Source organism: Capra hircus, chromosome 18, assembly GCF_001704415.2.
Source record: "Capra hircus breed San Clemente chromosome 18, ASM170441v1, whole genome shotgun sequence".
Classification (NCBI taxonomy): domain Eukaryota; kingdom Metazoa; phylum Chordata; class Mammalia; order Artiodactyla; family Bovidae; genus Capra; species Capra hircus.
The window spans coordinates 1,764,668-1,774,261 of NC_030825.1; positions in this window are offsets into that span (position 1 = coordinate 1,764,668).

Sequence of the window (9,594 nt, forward strand, 5' to 3'; positions counted from 1 at the left end):
CTCTAGAAAACATGATCCCAAACTGAGGTGTTATTCTTTTTCCTGAAAAGAAAATTATCAATTGTTCATGAGGCTTCCCTGTTTGGATCGCTTCTACTTCGCATTATCTGCTCTATCTCACAGTGTATTTCTCTGGCTTAGCTTTAAGAAAAATTCCTTGATAGAAGTAATTACTTGATTGTTATGGAATACTACTTTTATCTTTGGTCTTTCAGTGAAAAGCAGAAGTTGTAGTTAAGCACACTAGTGAGAGAAACTGTTTCTAAATGTCAGGATGTCACCTTGAGGAAATTTTCTATACGTAGTTGCTGAGTCAGGTCCAACAATTTACGACTCCAAGGTCTGATGACCCACCAGGCTCCTCAGTCCATGGGAATTCTCTAGGCAAGAATACTAGAGTGGTTTGACATGCCTTCTTCCAGGGATCTTCCTGACTAGGGATGGAATGCAGGTCTCCTGTACTGCAGGAGGACTCTTTGCTGTCTGAGCCAACAGCTCCCGATAAAATGATTCTTGATGTATACAGAAGATGCGTGATTGTCTACTTTTGTTTACTGCCACAGTGGTTTTATTCCCATTAACGTATCAGTCCTGTTTCTATTCACCTGAACACACTCTAGAATGCAAGTTCTTTCTGAAAGAAAAAAAAAAAAAAAAAACCACAGAAGGAACCTTTACTTGGAATAGCAGTTAAGATTCTGCCCTATTCAGCCTTTTTGTCAGTGACTTGATTATCACATTATCTTAGGGCATGAAACTGTGAGGGCTAGTGTAGGTGGAATAAAAGACCGAACAGGTTTTAGTTCACTGTATGCTGTAGGAACAGCATCAAAAATTCATTGAAAGTTTATTCTGCATGAATAAAAGTGTTTTCGTTGAACAAACACCTAATGAAGTCCTCTTGGATGCAAAGAATGGACAGTAGTAAGAGCACACATGTGGACTTTGTGAATTAGGACTTAAATTTTAATAGAAAAAAATGACGTGAATTTCAAAGTTAAATGTTGCGCCACAATTGGGATACCTGTCGAGAGGGAGAAGCACAGAATGCCATATTTCAACATAACAAGGAGACCTGAGCTGTGCCAGAGTCAGGAAACGCTGTTTGCAGGAAGTGGTTTTTGCTGAGTTCTGAAAGATGTCGAGGAGGTAATCTTGTAAGAGAGAGAGGGTGTTCCAGGGAGAAGAAGGCATTTGTAAAGAGCTTAGCCATATGTGAGAATATAGAGTGAGAAGATCGGACATGCCAGGATTGAACCTTCAGGGAATTCAATTTACTTGGTAAAACTTATGCTAACTGGACAGTGAATACAATGTGGAATATGATCAGCTGTGAAAGAGATAAGAATCAAGTTTTCAAGAGCATAGGAGATATTTCAATTTGCCAGGTAATTCGGTAAAGGTTCACTTAAACCTAGGAAACCTGGTTTCTATTGCTACATTTGCATCAAGTTTTATAAGTTTAGATAAGTGATATAATCATTCTTGGATTTACTTATATATCTTTATTATGGGAGGATTGCCTAGGTTTCTGACTTTTCTGAATATCCAATGAATCCCTATTATTTGGAATAAAAATAAAAAACCCTTTACATACCAAGTGTAATGTCTGAAATACCTACATAATTATATAAAAAGCATTGAAATCTTCCTATTTTTCTTTTTTTCAGTTTTAAAAAAATATATTTTCCAGATAAAATGGCAAGATACTTAAAGAATACCTGACAGTTTAATAGGTATACATTGTCAATGGATTCTTCATTGATTTAATCAACATATCTATTAATATCACCTCACATATTTACCTTTCAAGATCTTTTTGGTGAGGACTTTTAAGTTTTACTGCCTTACAAGTGTGCTAGGTGATTTCAGTCATGTCCAACTCTTTGTGACCCCATGGACTATACGGTCTGCCAGGCTCCTCTGTCCATGGGGAGTCTCCAGGGAAGAATGTTAAGGTGGGTTGCCATGCTCTCCTGCAGGGGATCTTCCTGACCCAGGGATTCAACTCTCTATTCTTTATGTAATGTCCTTGTATTCCTTTGTCTTTGGAAATTTTCTTTGACCTGTAGTCTACTTTATCGAATTTTAACATATGGTTTTATCCTTTTATTTTCCAAATATCCATGCCATTATTGAGTTTCTTGGGCTTTTCTGGTGGCTCAGACAGTAAGGAATCCACTTGTCTTATGAAAACCTGGATTCAACCCCTGGGTTGGGAAGATCCCCTGGAGGAATACATGAGATCCATATTCTTCCCTGGAGAATTCCATGGACAGAGGAGCTTGGTGGGCGACAGTCCATGGGGTCACAAAGAGTCAGGAACAGCCTGGCAACTAATGCACCACCTGGTGTTCCTTCACATTTATTCCTTGGGAGGAACAGCCCTACTCAGGCTGCCTTCTGATCTAGGTTGGAGGTCAGGAATGCTGGGCCTGGCTTGTCTTCTCTTAGGTGCTGCTGTGTTGTTCTTCCATTCTTCAGGCCCTAATCTAGTTAACCTTCCTCTTGCCAACTATACAAGGTCTCCTTTAGTGGTCTCTTCTTATTTCCAGAACAAACAAAGGGGTGGGCACAAAGAGATCAAGCCCATCTTGTTTGAACCAGAAGCCCAAGGTGTGTTTTAGAACCTAGGGAAGAGATTTCATGGAGGGAAGTTGAGGAGGAAAGTGAAAGGAGTCCACAGTAGGCTGGAGATGAAAGTCGTGGAGTCCCTTTCTTTAGAAGTCATCAGAAGCTGAGAAAGTATTGTTCCTAGGTGATATGTATATTCAGCTCTGAGTGAGTACACTTTCTGTTTCTGTAAACTGTAAGGCTTCTGTATTTTTTCATTAATTTCCTTTACAACTGCATATAAATGATGATATCCATATGACATTTTATTCATTCTTCTAGGCCATTGCTCCGCATTTATTATAACTTGAGATTTAAACCCTGAGAAAAAGATTTCTGTTGTAGAGTTTGGATTATTTACCAGTAGATGAATTGATGGAAAACAAAAGAACTAAAATGATTACTTAATTCAGCTCACAAAATTTTACATATGCATATGAAGAGAGTTACTTTACCAGCCTGTGAGATGAGTGTAATTGTGCAGTATTTTGAGCATTCTTTGGCATTGCCTTCTTTGGGATTTGAATGAAAACTGATTTTTCCAGTCCTGTGACCACTTCAGGACTGAGTTTTCCAAATTTGCTGGCATATTGAGTGCAGCACTTTCACAGTATCATCTTTCAGGATTTGAAATAGCTCAATTGGAATTCCATCACTTCCACTAGCTTTGTTAAGATCATGGTATCTGGTCCCATTACTTCATGGGAAATAGATGGGGAAACTGTGGAAATAGTGTCAGACTTTATTTTGGGGGGCTCCAAAATCACTGCAGATGGTGACTGCAGCTGTGAGATTAAAGGACACTTACTCTTTGGAAGAAAAGTTATGACCAACTTAGATAGCATATTGAAAACCAGAGACATTACTTTGCCAACAAAGGCCCATCTAGTCAAGGCTATAGTTTTTCCTGTGGTCATGTATGGATGTGAGGGTTGGACTGTGAAAAAATCTGAGCACCGAAGAATTGATGCTTTTGAAATGTGGTGCTGGAAAAGACTCCTGAGAGTCCCTTGGACTGCAAGGAGATCCAACCAGTCCATTCTAAAGGAGATCAGCCCTGGGTTTCTTTGGAAGGTCTGATGCTAAAGCTGAACTCCAGGCCTTTGGCCACCTACTTTGAAGAGTTGACTCATTGGAAAAGACTCTGACTCTGGGAGGGATTGGGGGCAGGAGGAGAAGGGGACGACATAGGATGAGATGGCTGGATGGCATCACCGACTCGATAGATGTGAGTTTGAGTGAACCCCAGGTGTTGGTGATGGACAGGGAGGCCTGGCGTGCTGCAATTCATGGGGTCACAAAGAATCGGACATGACTGAGCGACCTAACTGAACTGAACTGATGAAGAGAGTTATTCACATATAATTGTATTCTTGGCCACTTGTGGTATTCTGAGACCTTTGATTCAAACTATATATAAAAGAAATTACTTTATTATGATAGTTAAATAACTGGTATAATTATGTGTGTATATTCAGACTCCATTAGTCCAGTGGCCATAAAAATGAGTGTCCTCATCCCCTGGGGAAGAAAATGTTACTATTTCCATTTCTATTTATTTTTGTCTCAATGTAATTTAGTTTATATTTGTGTATATTTTTTAAAATGTCATAATATATTAGAATAGCAATGCATATATGATTCTTTTACACAATATAATTAGGTCACTGACGATGTGTTGAAAAATGGAAAACACTTTGGAGATTAGTTCTTCAGGAATCAGAAAACTATCAAAATTTGCTGCATAAAATGTTACTTAATTGGGGGAATTTACCAAAATTTTTTTTATGAAACCAGTTCAACTGAAGAGAGGCAGAATATTCAGAACATGCATATTTGGCGTGAGTTTGCATAGAGACTCAAGACACGGAAACATTTTTGAAGTTGCATAGAAGATCAAGAGACCTGACTGGATAGGGAAAACTTGAATCTTGAAGGCAAGAGAGCATTTGCTCCCCTCAGTGTGGTCTAAGTTGTTTTTCTTTGAATCACTTCCCTTTCTTCACTTTTATTCCCTAAACCCCATCCTCTGCTTTACTAGTTCTTTTCCGCTAGTACAGATCACCTGTTAACATAACATATAATGTACTTGGATTCATGTTTCTTGCAGATTATCTGTCTTCCCCCAGCTAGAATATCAGTTCCATGAGGACAAGTGTCTGCCTGCTTAGTTTAGTGATGTAAACTAAGCACCTATGAGAGTTTCTGAGTCAGGGAGGAATTAAGTCAATGATCAATTGGTTAAATGACCAATAGAAGAGTACTGGGCAGGCCTATAGGTTTCGAAATTTTGTGATTTTCATTAGCTATTGTAAATAAGCTGTTCTGCAGTTAATATTTCAAGGTTAAGACACGTTTCTGTATCTACTATTAGCATAAACATAAACTACATTTGAAGAAAAGGTTTAGACCCAACATGATAGCCAAAATGCACATTTGAAAAAACAAATTATACTAGTTTATTTGTTTTCTTTATCTAATATATAATTATATCCTTTTCAAAAACTTTTCCTTACATATGTGTGTATTCATATATGTTTATATATATATATATATATATATATATATATATATAAATAAAATTCCATCTAGTCAAAGCTATGGTTTTCCCAATAGTCAGTATGGATGTGAGAGCTGGACCAAAAGGAAACTGAGACCCGAGGAACTGATACTATTGAACTGTGGTGTTGGAGAAGACTCTGGAGAGTCCCTTGGACTGCAAGGAGATCAGACTAGTCCATACTAAAGAAAACCAGCCCTGAATATACATTGAGAAGACGGATAGTGAAGCTGAAGCTCTAATGCTTGGCTACAAGATGCAAAGAATTGACTCATTGGAAAAGATCCTGATGCTGGGAAAAATTGATGGCAGGAGGAGAAGGAGAAGGCAGAGGATGAGATGGTTGGATGGCATCACTGACTCGATGGACATGAGTTTGAGCAAGCTCCAGGAGATGGTGGAGGACAAGGGGAGCCTGATATGCTACAGTCTGTGGGGTCTCAAACAATTGGATATGACTGAGTGACTGAAGTCAATTGAAGGTATGATGTGTTACGTACATAACATAATGATTATATGATCATTATACATAAGTCACATTGACAAATATGCTATTTCAGTTTCAGGTATCATTATACATAGATAATATTGAGATATACTGTTATTTTGGTTTCAGGTGTACAACATAATTATTTGATATATATGGCAAAATGATCACCACAATAAGTCTGGTGAACATCCCTCATTAGAAAGAGTTACAATTTTCTCCTTGTGATGAAAACTTTTACAATCTCTTGGCAGTGTGCAAATAGGCCGTAAGTATATTCCCTTTTTGACTTAGTGCAGTTAAATGAGACAAGCGGCTTTGAGTCTTAGAATCAAAAAATCATGTTGAAACAGTTGAGATGAATCAAACTTCTCAGTGCCAACTCAGAGAGAGCTTTCTTGAAAAATCCATCCCTCATTAGGCCCACCTGGCTGCCATCACACATGGTATGGTGTGCAGGCATAGATCGGTGTTTAAGGCTTATGGTATCTTTTCCACGTGTCCATGCATGTCTTTCTCAACATCATTCAGTGCTTCATCCGTCTCCTGTCTTCACTATCCAAAGAGGGTATAATTATGGCAGAAGACGTCTAAGTAGCTAGACTCGCAGTTGCTGCCCACTGGGCACTTTGGAAAGAGGCTGGGAAGGAGTCCTTCCAGTATTAGCGTTTTACTTTCAGGGGATTAGAAAGCTTTGCAGTTTGAAGAGTCAATCAACGCAAATATGTCTCAGGAGTGAACACTGTTTAATTATTTATTTGATTAGTGATTAGATGACTGTCTGCTGAGAGTAAGGCAAAGAAGGGTGAGTATATAAGGGAGAATTCAGGAAAAAGGATGAGAACCTCTTGGAGAAAGTGGGCACATGATTAAGGAGACCATGACCTCTATTTGGTTTAGGTTTTAGGTTTTGTCTAGGCTGGCTCTGTAAAGGTATGGGTTGTTTCCGTTTGATTTCCATTTATCCTCTATGCTTTACAATGTATGTCTTATTTAAGTGTTGAGAGTGACTAGTGACTTACTACTTGTTATCAAATACTGGGTAGTCCTACTTTGCTTCTGGTATTCCATACCGTCTAGCAGAGATACCTTAGAGTACACATTTCTATCATTTGCTGCAGAACCTTAACATTTTTTGGTGATTTCTGCTACTAAGATGATGAAATACAAGAACCTAGAGCTCAGGTGTTTTGGATAAAACCTTAATTTATCTCCCCCCTTCTCTCTGACTTTTCAGTCATTTCTTGACTCAGCTAGTCTCATATTATTCCATGCCTTTTTTGACTCTTATGTCTGCCTCAGTCCTTGCATGTGGTCAAGGTCTATTTCATTTCCTGTATCTCTCGCATGCTTTGCTTCTTTTCACTTGGCAGAGCCCTCTTTGATTTTCAGTGTCATAATATTCCCAGCTCTTTCTCATCCCTTTCTTTTTCTCTATCAGCCCCAACAGCCACAACTCCTCAATCCACATTAAAGTTTCTCTTTTCTAATTCTGGACATTCTGCTCTCTTGGACTGAATATTCTTGGCTTTCTGTTGCATTGAAGAATAAAGAAAAACTCTATTTCTATTTGATAGAATCATCTATCAAATGATTCTCCCTAATGCATAAAAATCCATACAAGTATTTCTCCGTTCTAACCCTACAATAATATATACAGTATATCATGGGAGCATAATCATGAGAGATACAACATGAATGGTAAAAAATGAACATATCTCGTGTTTTTGTCAGATTTGATATTCCACTGATACCTTATAATGCTATCTGTATTAATATCTCAGTTTCCTTGATCTTGGGTGTCAGAGATCCTTACTTCATAGGATGATCCTAAATGAACTGACAGATGTACTGCTTTTCTATTTTTGCACATCAAGGTCCCATCAACATTTCAAAACTCCATCATAAAGCCATCCCAATTGCATCACTCCTATGACACACTCAGATGGCTCCTAGCTTTACTTCAGTCCACTGTGGCCCCGTGGTGGCATCACATCTTATTCTTCTTCACTCTACCATGCAATATAGCAGTCGGTGTGTTTATATCACCCTCTCCTTCTCTACAACTTGCAGGCCTGCTTCTGGAAAATAGAGATTTTTTTTAAACCTCAGTTTAAATCCTCATTGTATCCATGACATGTGATTTGCTAATCTATAACATCAGTGAACTTCAAAGGTTCTTCATTTGTTTGTTTCCTTTCAGGAACCACTCTTACTAGTCTTGATATAATAGGGCCATTTCTTTAAATGTAATCTTACATGGAAATCTGTAAAAGAGGGGAAAATCAACACTTTATGGATGGCAAGGGACTGATTGTTAAATGTTGTCCAAGTATCCCCACTTTGGCTATTTCTGACTTACTCTATAGTATAACCATGGCTCTGTTCAATATTGTCTGAAATCTACAGTGTTACTTTTTTGGTCACAGTCAACCTAGGAGAGAGCTCTCAATATCACCACCTCTGTTGTTGATCTAAAGTCCTAAATTTGTGCTTGAAGAGACAGTACATGAAATTGCGTGTGGTCTATTGGTGTGTGTATGTTTCCTCCAATTACATTGTCCCCCTTATGCCAATTTTTCCCTCTAATAAATGCCATCCTCTCTGCTGGAAATATCTGAATGAAAAAAAGTTAAGCAAGTAACAAAATAGAATTAGATGTTTTGGGCAGTAATGACTTAAAAAGTGCTTACAGGGTTTTTTCATGGAAAGAGAATATGAGAGGTTTGCTATTAGAATATTAAAAGCATATATATTTGGGTCCTTAAAAACAAAGTGTTCTAACAGCATTTCATCCTTCACTACCCGCATCATAGACTCACTTTCCCTTTTCTGTTTTTCCTTCCTTCTGTGTTTCTCTTCCTTCTCCCTTACTCATCCCTCTTTCACTTCTACCTTTTGATTTCCCATTTTCTTTGTCAGGAATTGCTACTAAAGCCCCCAAGATGCTGTAAAACCAACCCAGCCACATCACTGACTTCTTAGGAGAGCCAGTCAAGAGATTGGCCTTCATCCCAGGTTGTTTGGAGGCTGTTAAACAAGCTGAGTATCCCTAATCAAGTCTCAAGCTCCAGTCTCAGTAGACAGTCTATTTGGAGGATTTTATAATTCAGTGACCTACTAGGGCATGTTTGTAAGGCCAAATAATTAATGACAAGGATAGTTAATCTAAAAGGAAGAGAGAATGGAATCTCACTTCTCATGTAATGTGGTTTTCAATCCAGCTTTCTGATCTACTCAGTTCCTATGTGACCACTTGGACAATTGTCCAGAATCCACAGTGATGGACTGATGCACACCCGTATTTCTGACATTCAATCATTCAGAGTGTTTATGATACATGGGTTTCCTATGGGTGAGCTAGTAGGCAGCTCACTGTGAGCTGCTTAATATTCTCCAGATGGTGCTTGCAGAGTGAGGGGAACAGAGAGGCTCTGGTGACTACTGCAGGTGGGGAGTTGTGGGTTCCAGAACATTTCCCCTGATTAAAAAGGAAACTATGAATTTGGGGAACCCTAACTTGTGAATGTCCTGGAAAATCACCAGGATAAGCCCTCAAGAAAAACACTTGTTAGTCAGGGGGAATTTCAGATCAGTCCGTCTGGACCAAGAGAAGGCTACAACAGCACCAATTAGTCAGTGATGTCAGAACTTTCCCATCTTGTTACAATCTACCCTGTTCCAACATGGCCAAGGAATGAAGATCCAAAGAGGGAGAGAGAAGGAACCTTGCAGAAATGGACACATCTGCACTTCCTGATCGGTCCCCTGGGCCTCAGCAGGGGAGAGGGAAACACTGAATAGGCTGAATATGAGGTGGAGCTGACACTTGACTGACCTGGACTTGGGAAACCCAGAGTGATGGAATGCGTGGAATGGCTGCAAGGTGATGCAGGAGATGAGGATGCAGTGGAGAGTGGGTGACGACAGCCCC